A 14342-nucleotide genomic window follows, 5' to 3' on the forward strand; every position below is an offset into this window, starting at 1 on the left:
TTTCCAGCAGGGCTCTCATTAATGTTTTTCTGTGCAAATGTGTTTTGTCATGTGAGCATTTGTTATGCTTTGATGAATGTCCTGCCTTTGATTTTTGCACAAAAGCACAATACACCATAGAACGTCAATAAATCTTTTAACCTTATGATACTTCCCACAAAATCCAAATCCCATATCTATTTAGCCAGAAAGAACCCCCCGTTGGTCAATGATATTTTCTGTTGGATGAACTGTAGGAACTACATCTGCGTCACTCTGGTGTTTGGTGGTTAATATGTATGGAGGAATCAAAGCTCTGCTACTTAATTGACATGGCCAGCTCTCCATCGTTGCACGGGGTCAGGGGCTGGCTGGAGACTGTGCCTCCACAAATCATTTTATTTCCAGTTAATAGAAGAAGCAGATTTTTTTTCTCCAAGTGTTCAGTCACAATGTACGACATGCACAAGAAGTGTATGTCTTTAACGTGAGTCATATCCCTGCCAGCACCTCAAGCTTTTACAGTGAAGTCTTAACATGGCTATACATCTGACTAAGTCTAATGCCCCAATTATTCCCATATGCTGTTTTCTTTACTCTAAACACAAATCTCTCTGTCCATCTTCTTTCTTGTCTCCAGGCTGAGTGTCTCCCCCCTCCTCCATGAACATGTAAGCTGCTTTCACCACTAGCTCATTAGCAAACAGGAAATTTTGGCTTTGTTTCTCTTGCTTTTTTTAACCTTAGCCAACAACAAAAGGAGAAACATTCAATAGTTATTGATTTGAAGACATACAACTTTTACTGGAGATCCCATTTAATCACAAAAGCTGATTTATTGTAGGCCCTCTGACAATCCCATTAAATTGCTGTCTAGCTAATCAAGTCCATTCTTTCTCCTCGAGGACTAATCTTTTATGGGCCCAGCCAGCGCGAATCCCGGCAGTAACAGGATTGGCAAGGAAATGTACGGTTCAAGGCTGCCTCACATTACCGTACATGGGGAAAACACAGATTGATGAAAAAATATTTACCTGGACGTTAGCTTTTTCTATTTAACCTTCTGAATGATGTGGATAATGAATAAACAGACAGAAGATAAGTGGGTCTCTTCAAGTATTTCTATTTTGAGAAAGACCTTACTTTGGCCGGTAGAAACTTTGCAATATGTTAATATGTCTTAAAAAAGACAACTTGGGGGCGCAGTGGCAGCGCGCGTGTAACCATGCATAGAGGCTACAGTCTTCACGCGTGCGGTCCAGGCTCGGCTCCGGCCTGTGGCCAATCTCCTGCATGTCCACCCCCTCTCTCTCCCCGATCCCCAACGCCACCCACCCTCTCTTCCTCTCTCCAAACAAAGGCACAAAAGCCCGAAAAGAAATCTTAAAAAAAGATGACTTTTTTTTTTTGCTTGATAGATAGTCCAAGAGGTGTCAATAAGACATAAGACTGAACAGTTTGACATGCTAAAAAAAATACTTTTTAATCGTTTGCATGTTTATTACAGCCTTTTGCAAAAATCATTCTGCTTTTGTTCATTGCTCTTTTTCTTTTGAATCAGACCAGCCATACTCATACGCTCATTTCCTGTCTTTAGCTGAATTTTTTTTTTTTTCTTCTGCATTAAGTGTTTCATTTCTGAGTTCTCCTCAGGTTTGAATAAGATGATCCCAGACACAGCAGGCACTTAAGTCTGTCATTATGAAATTGTTCTTGTAAACCTTTATGTTTGTCCCCCCTGCATGGTGTGTGTTTACATCCCTACTTTATGAGTCACTCACTCATTTTGCTCCCGCCCATCCACTAAATGAAGTGGAATCCAAAAAGAAATGATGATGAAACCTGGAGACACATGACTGGATTTTATGACGTGCTGATAAAATTTCACAAGCTCTTGTGTCATTGGATAACTCCAGGAATCATACAATGTGAGATGTTATAGTGTTCGTCTTTTTCATTTCATTTTGAAAAAATGAAGGCAAGTTTATTTATATAGCGTATATTTCAGCAGCATGGAAATTCAAAGTGCTTTACACAAAACATTAAAAGCATCATGAGGAAGAGGAAAAAGAAGAATTCAAATAGAACATTTAAAATCACTAAAACAAACAATTCACAACCATAGAGAGGATTCAGTCTGAAAATATGTTAAAATATATAATTCATTGAAAAAAATTAATTGGAAAAAAAGAAGAGAAAAGCGAGTTAAATGTAATCAATCTTACATCTGTAAATCAATATAACATTTTGTGTAATTCAGCTCTGCATAAACCTCAGCATGACTCGGAACATTTTCCTTTGTATGGCAGAAAATGTCATTTATAGCATTTCCATTAGAACTAGATTATGTTATTTAAAATTGTGTGTGATAGAGAGCTGTAACTGCATGCTGTCGCAATACCTTTAGGAGTTCAATACTGTCAATAGAGTGCAATTTTCTGTCATTTACTATTAGCTGCTGAGCATGTACCATTTGATTGTCATCTGCAGTAAAACGCTAACTGGGCTGCAGGGTATTCACCGTGCGTTGTGTTTTCACTTATGCTGCTGTCCCTTCAATATGATGAATTTCTTTGGACCAACATCCTTGTGTGTGAGAACACAACAACAGAGACATTTACTCCAGGCACCTTCTCCCAGACACTCATCGATCCCAAGGTTAGAAGGACAATGGGGCTGTTTGGTGCAAATAATGCTATAGCCACACTCCTGTTTGAGCCAAAGGAAATAGTTTCTGTGACACAGATCATGTGTTCATATAAGGGAGCATATTGCCACAGAAGACCCTTGGCCCTAATAATAAGATATCCAGTGCAGACCTAGGTCTGACACACCCAAGACTCACATTGTAGAGAGTGCTGCCTCTGCAGGCCACTCCAAATGTCCAGCTCAGCACCTCTGGACCTCAGAAGCAACCATTGATTTCATCCCCTCACTTATTCCTACATGGACATAGATCCACTGTGTCAGAGCTCCTTGACAGAACAAATCTTAGTCGGTCTAAACAGGCTTATTGTCAGCATACATTTTAGGGTGTTACTTGTGTTTATGGAGATTTTCAGCTCATGACTCAATATGCGGGTTGCTTAGCTTTTAGATGGCGATTGCATTTCTCCCTGGTAATTTGCATATTAAGGGTGGGTTCCCACTGGAAAGATCAAGGCAATCTATGCATGGCCAATGCTGGGCTGCAGCCAGGAAGACTCTGTCGATTCCATTAAAGGTGGGGCCAGATGTTTGTCATTACCTTTATTGATAACCACAGGGTCAATACTGTGATTTATTCTGCTGGGATAGGACTAAGCTTTAGTCACAAGTTTCACCAGGGCCTAATCGATAGTACACAATGGACAAGTACAACATGACCACACATGAACTGAGCGCATCAGCAAAGCTCTAAATCTATCACAAAGTTTAGTGGTCAGGTGCACATGCATACTGCAGAGCAACTATGAAAAGTGCTGGGTGTGTTCCATTTCTAAGTCAAAGTCCAAAATCCTTGACTTAAAGCACAGTTACATTTTATTGTGAGATAATTGTACACAGTGTGCAAATTACACAATCATTATGACTCTGACTTGTTCTGATACCAACATTTTCTGGTTGTTAATATCTGAACTGGATACTATTTCAGTGTTGCAACTTACAAATAAGATATTGGATTATTCAGCTTTCTCACCTGGAAATAACGTTCAGTTGCCGGACACATCTGTCGCATAACTTGAGGCTGTTGACTCCAGAGGAGTTGACTTAAAGGCTCATATGTCTATTTTAGCTTGCCCGTTAAACCTTACATAGAGCTGGAACATCTCAAATGACTGCATTCACGAAAAAGATACTATGTTCGAATTCACATGTGGTACTTAGGATAGGATAACTCTCCTTTTTTCATTTTTTTCTGATAATACATTTAAAACATTACGTAGAGTCATCAGCTGCTAAAGTTTACTTGTGAATTCAAGGGAGTGTAGATAAAGCCTGTTTGTCAACAGCTGTGCATCCAGGGCCGGACATTTCCTCTGGTGGCTGTGGTCAATAGGAGGACAGCACTGACAGCACCTTCTGAATAGACGCTGAGTTGCCGGACTGGACCGAAATGTAATTACCTCTCCCTCACAATGTCACACAACAGACCTGGGCCTGACAGCAGCCTCAAAATGAAACGTACTGGGATTGAATTAACCTCCAGCCGGGACACTATGTCGTATGTCTTGTTGTGGGGTGTGAACCTCACTTGTGCCTTTTTTCAAGCCTGCAAATGCCCAGAATTTTCTTGAACCCACGCTATCAAACTTTTGGCAGCACAGAAACCACAGTCTTAAATTGCTTTGGTAGACAGAGCTGCTTTGTGGAAATTTGTTTGACTTTTGGCCCAACCAATCTACCACTGGAATCAATTCAGACCACTGACTGGTGTAATACTGACTCACTTTACTTTATTTACCCCCCCCCCCCCCCCACACACACACACACACACTGATTGCAATGATAGGCAGATGGCTTTAATAGCTCTAGAGCTATTAGAGTCAGTCTATTTTTTTGAGTGACACTAATGTGCTGCTCTGAGCATAAACCTTTGTCATAGTCTTCAACATCAAACAGATAATGTACAGTCCCTTATTGAGATTGATTAATTTTTTCATGATGTGATTTATTTGCTTGGGAGTGTGCAGTATACCCATGCTGAATGGGCTAATGTAATGTAATGGAGACGTAAATGAGCCATTTATCTGGCAGAGCCAAGGGTAAAGGGACAGCACAAAAGGGATGCTCAGAGAACCATGCACTAAGATGTATGGAGCGCCAGATGATCAAAAATTATTCCTGATTATGTACTCAATAGATAATAACATTTAATAACACACATAAATGTGCCATCAAAAGCAATTTATTTATTGCACAGAGGCAGAGGCAAACTGAAGCTTTAAAAGGGGAGACCAGGTGCTCCAAGATCGGAAATTGAAATTGGAGATAACAGTGTGGAGGTGGTGATACACAATTATCTATGGGAAGCGTTAGGTATTATAAATGACCCTGTGAGACCAGAAAGGGAGGTGGGAGCCAGTGAGCTGTCAGGGGCTTCCTGGCTGTATAATTGAAAATCATTCAGACAGCTGTACAGTTTAACCTTGGAGGACCATGGTCTTAGTCACTAATTGATGGGTTGGCGTGTACCGGCAATTGAAAAGTTAGAAGTATGTGGGTAGACTTCGAACCTTTGTGTGTCTTTATGGACATGCTGTATTGTGAAAAACAAAGCAGTGGGGCTAAAAGACAAGCGCCATAAAAGTACTTATCTTTCTCTGTCATCTCCCTTGACATTTTGCTTCAATCTTTTCAATGATCCAACAACACAACACACCAATGACACTGCTGAATCACAGCATTATGATGTTTGTAACATCCCAATGTGGGCTAAATTTCAGAACATAGCTGACAATGTGCTGAAGTAGCTTGTGTTTGGTAGTGATACCAGCCAGAGAATCATGAGAAGGATATCCATGAAGTAAAAAATATCCTTAGCCAGTTGGAGCAGAACCCTTTTTCCTTCCTCGATGCAGAGGGCCAGAGCAGTGTGGTTGTCTCTTCCTTCATGGAACCAGATGCATTATTGATGGATGGCTGATTGGGAACTCAATTACACAGAGATTACTTGGCTGGTAGACACTGGGACCCTGCTACACTGTCAGAACTATTGAATTAGGATCCAGGGGAGGAGGGAAAGTGTCCTTCAGTGATGCCTCTCCTCAGACCTCCCGGGGATGCCAAACAGCCACGGTCTAGTTTTATCTCTGGCAGCTGACCTTCCCAACAACTGTAGCTTGGCAGCCAACTGGCTTATACTTCATTACAAATTGACCAGTGGCTTGGCAGTGAGATGTGGTTGTACAATTTGTGGCTGTGGTCTGTGGGGGAATTTCTCATTTGGCATGTGCCTGCATCTCTATGTATTTGTGTATTCCTCTGTATAATTTGATGTACCAAATGACAGCTGCTCTTCCTTTCGTACCGAAGTTGATGCAATGATGAGAAAGGCTCAGAATGGGAATGTATGTGCATAAATATTGGCATTTCACCAAAACTCATTCATATAACATGGCACAACTGAATGAGAATTGTGCCTTGCAGGGTCGTATGCTATTACAAGTTTAATGTGAAATTTGGATCGAAGAAGATGAGAGAAGGGAGCCTCTGCATCTAAAATGGAAACATTCATCTTCCCTTTCTGGTGGTCAGCAAATGTGCTAAAAAGGAAAGAGAAAAGTCTAGGAAAGCTGTTCTCAAAGAATTCCTTTTATTCTAGGCGACATGGGGAATGCATATTTCAGCCTTTAGACCGGCACAACTGGCTGGCCAACACTTCTGTTTATTGTATTCACCAGTGAAGATATGGAAAATCAATCTTGTCTTCCTGTGGCTTCAAATTTCTGCTCCTAGAGCTCTTTCTTTCTCAAAACTCTATTTGATTTTTACAGTCATTTACTGATGCAGTTTTCTTTCATTGCCATTTGTGAAGAAAGTACGTTATGTGATCATGGATAAGGTTTTCCATTGCCTAAGTGTCCTCTTCTGTTGTTGCTCTGTCAGTGTGTCATTGAAGAGAACACCTCTTGAAAGGGACCATTGTTTAGACCTGCGTTGTCAATTGAGACAAGGCCATAGCTAGGATTAGGTGGACAACAGGCAGCTTTCAGCAGCCCCCTGCTTTGTCCAGGTCTGGAAAGCGCTGGAAATTTGAGAAAAGACACCCCGTTGAGCCGTGCCCTGATCTGTTGCCCCCTTTTCCCTCAACACTGGGCACGAGTTAGACCCTGGAGAAAAGGTTTGATAAGGAGCGGTGAATAGCCATTTACTCGCTTCCACCTCTGCTGATGGAGAGAATATAGAGCAACCAGTAACAAGAACTATTGGAATCCATTACAATGCTGAAGAGAGTGTCTAATTCCTATTCCTAAGGCTTAGGCGGACTCCACTAATTATGAGCTGAGAAACTCATATCTATATTTCCATCTTGTTCAATTACAGTTTTAGTAGAATAACCCCCTTCTTCTATTTTGCATGGAGATGGCTAACATTGATCCCCCCATGCTTTCCCTGCATATATGAATTGTCTTTTCAAAGTTCAATCAATTTCTGATCAATTTTCTAGAGTCTTTTCTGCAACAAACATGTCTATCATTGGCTGCTTGTTTTAGACAGTTGATAATTAAGTGAAAAATTATTCACACACTCCTTTACCAATCCTGTCGACAGACAGGAACTCTCAATCAGTGTTCGATACATTATTTTGTAGAGATGTATCTCTCTTTACAGTGACATGTTCTTAGCTTTCCTAATTTAGACAAAGTTGCACAAAACCGCAATAACATACAAACAAACTCCAAATTATTTACTGCTAGGTGCACTATATCAATGCACGTCTGTAATTCCTTTTCAGTTTTTGAATATAAGCTTGCCATTGTATGGCTGCAGTTTGCAGGATATTGTTTCTATCGAGCAGCTGAGAGTGTTCAGTGAGACAATGTTCGGCCATGCTCAAAAAGAGAGAACGCATAAGAAGATATTAGAAATAATGAATAAATTCATGCAATTTCCATGATGACCTATTCACAGTGAATAAATGCATGACATTATTTAAGGAAATCATATCCATTAAGTAAGCATCTTTGTAAATTAATGTCAGTGACTTGTAGCCTCAACTTACATCTTGCCTCAGTAAGCAAGACTGTTTTGCATCAGTTATCATTTTTGATCAACATGGTGGTTGTGCAAGAGATGAGTGTGCAATCACACAAAATGAAGTAGCTGGTAACTCCAAGGTTAAACCAGAGTCAAATCTATGCTTTTGCATATGCTGTAGGTTTGTGTAGCCCTGTACCGACAGAAAGGCGCCCGTAGGTAGCTTGACATGCGCCTTTTCCAAAATGTAAATAGGTGTTGACCAAGGTAAAAATAGTTTTGGATTTTTCATTAGTTTTAATTTGACTTTTTTTTTTTTTTTTTTTATCAATTTTGATTAGTTTTGATTTGTTTTTAATGCTGGTTTGATGTTTAACTTTTTATTTTGTGAAAATTATTAGTTTAATTTTTATATTTTACATGATATGGAACTTGTAAGGTTTATACCCAAAAGGGCCAGACACAGTATTTAATAATAAACTCCAGATATCAAATCATTATTAAAGTGTATTCTAATCACATCACTGTTGCCATGAAAATATTTACTAACCCTTCCTGTCGCATGTGGTGTTCTTGTGAGAAGCTATCTTGACGCTGTTGAAAGCATCACAATAGTGTATCCTTCCAAGCTGTGGACATCCCGGCAGGTAGAATAATGCAGCATGGCCTATTTCGGCTACTAATCATTTTCTTTCAGTCAGTGCTGTATACACAAAATGCACTTTTAGTGAGTGATCTTTTTTTTTTTTTTTTTGGTGAAGTCTCGTTTTTATTTTTGTTTTAGCTAATGGAAATAATTTGGTGTTGACACTACTCATACCACAAGCCCTGTGATTGTGATTATACTTGGTTTCAGTTGCCATAGTTTCCGGTACACAAACAAGCAGAGAATGTGACAGAACTAGCATAGAAATAAAATTGCCAAATAGCTTTCGTAGGGTTAGGATTGAGTATTTTAGAGCTACCCAGGCAAATCAACATAGTGGCCTACAGAGTGGTGTTGGCCTCTATGGTGTAGATTTGACCAAAAAATATAAATCAGCCTTAAAACAACGCAAAATGCCCACACAGTTTGAGATTTGATAGAGCTGAAAGCTGTTTTAAATCTAAATTTAAGTCTCTTGCCTTTATACAGTATGTCCAAAGGCCTGTTTCAATGCTCTACAACTGCATGCCTGCATGTTCATGTTTCCCAGTTCCCAGTGCCACATGTCCCTCTCTAACAACATGCATGGATGTGACAAGTGGGATTCTGTCACTACAGGCTATGCCAGCAGTGTATGTAACAGAAAAGTCCATGTGTGCAAGGAATGCCTTAAGAGGTGCAAAGCTGTTTATAGAAGTATCAAAGGAGATTATTTGACTTTTTAGCTTTTTCAGACCAACTATCATCCAAGTTCAACAAAACCTCAAGTTTTTTCAGCCAACTAGCACAGCCTTATATTTTTCAAACACTGGTGTCTAATCACTTCACAGCAATACATCTTATGTGTCCGTTGAATTTTGTGAATGAACTCTGGTGTGTGTGTGTGTGTGTGTGTGTGTGTGTGTGTGTGTGTGTGTGTGTGTGTGTGTGTGTGTGTGTGTGTGTGTGTGTGTGTGTGTGTGTGTGTGTGTGTGTGTGTGTGTGTGTGTGTGTGTGTGTGTGTGTGTGTGTGTGTGTGTGTGTGTGATGTATCATCATTTTTGAGTGCTGTCAATGTGTGGAGTCATGCCACAGGGTTTAACCTCTCTGCATTGATCCCAGGTTGCTCAGGGCTGTTGCCTAATTCTCCAATTTTCAGCTGTTAGAGATAGAATTGGAATAATAAACAGCTGAACCTCCCACTAATAATCCTGCTGAACCCCTCCAACACACACACACACACACACACACACACACACACGCACACACTCTCTCTTTTTTTTGTCCCTTCCTCCACTGCTCGGGCAGCCCTCTTTAGGGCAACTCAGGCCAGTGTAGAGTTTCTAGCTCTGCCCTAATCTAGGCCAAAGCCCCAGCACTCGCTCCCCTGCACTAATGAAATGATATCAGCGAACCTTGGTAGCCTGGAACTGATTATCACTACCAACACCCACACCCGCACACACATGGACATTTGTGAATAGTTTTCACACTTTCACACTCTTTTGCACACCCCTTAGCAAAGGTAAGATTTGCATCTTTACAATAAGAATTAATTTTATTTGTTAGCGTGTGCTTGTTTGACCTTTGATTTCAAGGAACTCTCTGCTTTTGGAGACCATCCACACAGTCCTGGAAACAATTATTTTCTGAGGGTCAGACCCTTACTAATATACCCAGTTTCCAAAGTAACACATGCCAAGTGCCAAATTAAGGCAGAAATCTATTTGGCAAGTCAGAGGGCAATCTGCTGCACGCTGGTTAAATACAAAGTTTGAAAACATGTAGAGTAAACTATGCAGAGTTTTTTTTTTTTTTTACCACATTTTGGTGTGGCTGCAGCTTCTTTCACATTCCTCAGTTATCTGCATGTTGGAGAAATATGCTTGACCGGTGGATTTTTCAACCACACACCCAACCCTCCAACTGCAACAGTTGCCTATAATGCCATCACCAAAATCTGAGTTCTCTTAAACATAGTTTCTATCCATATTAATTGGGCAAACAATTTCCCTTTGCTGATAATGCATAAATGTGTTCTTTCTGGAGGTCTTCAAACATGTTTGGCTCATTTCTTTTTATTTATTTTTTTATTTTTAAAGGTTTATTTTTGGCATTTTTCAAGCCTTTATTGTAGAGGAGGACAGGGTAGGAAATCGGGGAGAGAGAGTGGGGACAGACATGCGGGAAAGACACCACGGGCCGGACGCGAACCCGGGCTGCCCGCGCGAGGACTATAGCCTCAATACATGGGATCTCGCACACTGCCACTGCGCCACCGGTGACCCCGGTTGGATCATTTCTTAAGAGAATATATGCGGCAGTCACCTCCACCTGCATGAAAGACCTACAGTAGAGCTTGGACCCTCTTCCTGTCGCACACATACATCCATTAAGCATGATATTTTGCTCACATAATCACCTTGTGGGTCTTTGCTGCATGCATATTTTCAGTTACCATAATTAGAATCCTGATTCATCAGTTTGTCTTGATGAAAGTGGCTGACCTGCTAACACAGTTCATCGTCGGGTGAACAACCTGCTGATCCAAGGCGTTGTGATGACATGGCCCGGCAGTATGAGGTCGAACACTAGTGTTTTGACCTGCACCCTCTCTCTATTCAGGAGCCATTTTAAAGCCCTTTGTCTGCCTCTCATATCTCTCCATTAACCTCTATCCAGCACCTCCGCTGTCTCTCGGCACTGACAGTAACTCATGGCCTGGAGTGACAGTCGGATGGGATGTCCCCTGCAAGTTTAGGGAGACTGAGTTGTCACAAGTTTGACAGAAATATCTTAATGAATGTCAGAGGAGCTAGGGGGCGGGATCTATTTTGACACCTGTCAAGAACAGTCATGAGAGAATAGTTTGTGCAGTCATACCTTCTTCGTCTCTATTCAGACTGCAGTTTCAAGCCGTGACGTTTTACCTTCAATCTGAATGTTCCAGAGCCTAATGGTGAGTTGAAGTTATCCCCTCTCTGTAGCGTCTTTAGAAGTAGTAACAGATTTGTGTATTATCTGTGTGTGTACGTCGAGCTCCCGTTAAGCTTTGCTTCCACAACTTGAAAACATAATGTGAATTCATAGACTGGGACACAAATATTACTCCATCATGGAATCTGTATGAATGCACAAAGACGTGCTGATTGCTGAGGTCAGTTAAGACACTTTTGCTAAAACAAAGCAGTTTGAAAAGAGCCTCTAAATCATTTATACTCTCACTCAGTCACTCAGTCATTTTCCCCCTCAGTTTTTGGCTTGTCTCCTGTCCCGGGGCCCTGAAGTCTTTGTGCTGCAGTAGTGCTGGGCTCAGCAGGCTGTCTGTGTCCACACACTGCTGCCTCAGCACTAATAAGGCTATAGAGTGATAGAGTGCCAGAGTTGTCTGCTTTCAACATCCCTACTCAACCGTACCTTCACCTAACCCCCCACAGAGACACCATTAGCAAATCTATTGAGAATCCCATATTAGGGAAAAACATTAAGTAGTCTAATTGTGGTTCTGAACTGGGACTCATGGGGTGTGTTAAGTTTTGTAACCACCCTAATGAGTAGCAGCGTTTTCTCCAATGGGTTTATTGCCCTACATTCCAAATTGAGCCATGTCACTGACCACTGGGGCATCACCTAAAATAGCTCAGGCCACATGTCTTACACAGAGGTTTCAGGGGCCTTGTGTTTAAAGGGTAAACAAGCTCCATTTCAACTTTGATTTTATTTGATCATTTTGGCTATTGCCTGTCTTTGCTCATCTTGTGTAGATACACTTTTGATGAGATTGTAGAACATGAAACACACATAGTCAGGTGATCAGATTCATGGAAGAACTAGATATCAGGTGAGTCTAAAAAAGAGCAAGAAGCCCATTAGAAGCACAAAGTCAGTAAGCAGATGGATGTCTTTAATGGACTCAATATCTTTTTTTTTGTCTTTGAGTAAGTTGGCTCAATGTGACTTTTTGTTCAACACTGCTACTTTTGCCTGGCTACATTTCCTGAACATACTGACACAAGATGTCAATTTGTCTCTGATCTGAATGTAAATCTTGTCAGTCAACCAAATTATTCTTGATCATCAGATCATCAGATCAAATTCAAATTCAATTTATTTACAACAGAATGATTTATTTCATGTTTTTCCTCCAGGCTGCTTTAACACTTTCCATAATATCCAATCCAATCCAACTTTATTTGTTAAGCACTTTAAAACAACCACAGCTGACCAAAGTGCTGTATAGTAAAATAAGATGCATGACAGCTTACATGAGATGAAAAAAATTAGATTTGAAACACAAAATCAATTGAAAGACATAAAACATGAGTCAAGGTACACAGTAAAAGAAGTAAAATAAATAATCTCATGAACTTTGTGTGATGAAGTTCATGGGAGGCTTTGGAGCCCAAACAAATGACCACAATGTCCCTCTGTATTTTAAGCTGGTCTGCTCATTCCATATGTTGTCTGTATGTGTGTGTGAGTGGTATCCTGTATCTGTGCGCCAATCCAACAGAGAACTGCCTGACTTGAGTAGTGGCTCCATGTAACAGGAGGACATGACTGGGCTGTGTGGCCCTCAGTATGGCTCTATAAACAGCGTGACAGCTGTGGGTAAGAAGCGTGCACATGAAACTAGAATGGCACCTGCCCATGAGATAGATGGTTGATGGAGCTCTGAAACTTGTGTGAGTGAAATGATCATACTAATAAGTGAAGTTACTGTATTTCTATTACACAGACAGTCTGAGCAAAACTGTTGCGCTTCTGTTACACCTTGCTGTGTTTATAAAAGTGACAGAGGCCGAGGCCCTCCTCTGCTCAACAAGCATCAAAGGTAATAAGATTCATAACAGAGGCGTTACACTGTCTGTGTAGACAACAAAGTTATCAAGACTGAACAGTGCTGTGTGTGAACAAATTGAAGGGCAAGGCTTTCCCTGCTTACGGACCTGACGCTGTTCAACACTCGCTCAGAACCAATGCGTTGGTTGTGAATATTGCAGACACCAGTGTCTAATAAAGGTCTCTGGAAGAGACTGGTATTTTAATCCACTGTGCAAGAAAACGTCATTGTACGTAGCACCACTCTAATATTGTTTTCCTTCCTTACCTTGGGAGTTATAAGATTTCTTACACATCATGAGCTTGTCTTTAAACATAATTCTTCATTATCCAGGTTTTTGAAGAAGAGCCGCCTCTGTATTGTTAGATATAAAGCTGTGCTCTGACATTTTGGTGGGTGTGGTGGTTTTGATGTTGTTGGTGCATTTTTAAAGGATAAATGTAGCAGAATAGTCTAAATTGGTCTGGTGCAGGAGTTCCCAAACTTCTCATGTTGCATCCCCTAAAATAAGGGTGCCAGAGACTGGGTACTCCTACTTTCTGTTGAGGTGATTAAGGCAGGCATAAGACAGCACACCACACACGCACACAAACAAACACACACACACACACACACACACACACACACACACACACACACACACACACACACACACACACACACACACACACATACACACAACAGAATAGAATACAAAAGCCTCAGAAATGTACAATTATTTATTTTATATATTAATTGATTGAACCTATTTAGGATCTAAGAATGTTTTTTTTCCACTTCATGATTGGCTTTATTTGAAATTGAACTACTTTTTGTATGTATATATTTTACAATTTTGGGAAAAATGTGACATGATTAACATGTTTGAACTGTTTCTTAGGAAGGCATCTTCAAAGTGAACCAGGGGTTTAGCTTGAGAAGCACTGGTCTAATGGACTATATGGACTAATGAGCTAAATGTAATAACTTCTTGACCTAGTCATGACTATAAGGTCACAAGACGTTAGATCTTTATCTGTTTCAAGAGAAAAAATAAAGAGGCTGCATCGCAATCTGAGCCCTGTTCTGTCAGCCCTTTCTTAATCCTTTGTGGTCAAACTTCATTTAAACTGGTCATCTGGTCATTTCCCTCCAACTTAAATCTCTCTTTCTCTTTACTGTCCTCTGTGTTCAGGCTTCAACATGATCGTCCTTCCCCTCCTTCAGTGTCGGATT

At 40.6% G+C, this 14342-nt stretch overlaps 1 protein-coding gene across 1 annotated transcript in view; it reads left to right on the plus strand.

The window, feature by feature from the left end:
- Positions 1-1664: 1664 nt before the first annotated feature.
- LOC306834143 (putative E3 ubiquitin-protein ligase DTX3) overlaps positions 1665-14342 on the plus strand; it is a 71852-nt gene continuing 59174 nt past the window's right edge. Inside the window, exon 1 of the mRNA XM_079359939.1 lies at positions 1665-1674. The gene's annotated coding sequence lies outside the window, so the exon portion shown is untranslated. The remainder of the gene's footprint in view (positions 1675-14342) is intronic.

The sequence above is a fragment of the Symphodus melops genome (assembly GCF_947650265.1).
Source record: "Symphodus melops genome assembly, chromosome: 13".
Taxonomy (NCBI): Eukaryota; Metazoa; Chordata; class Actinopteri; order Labriformes; family Labridae; genus Symphodus; species Symphodus melops.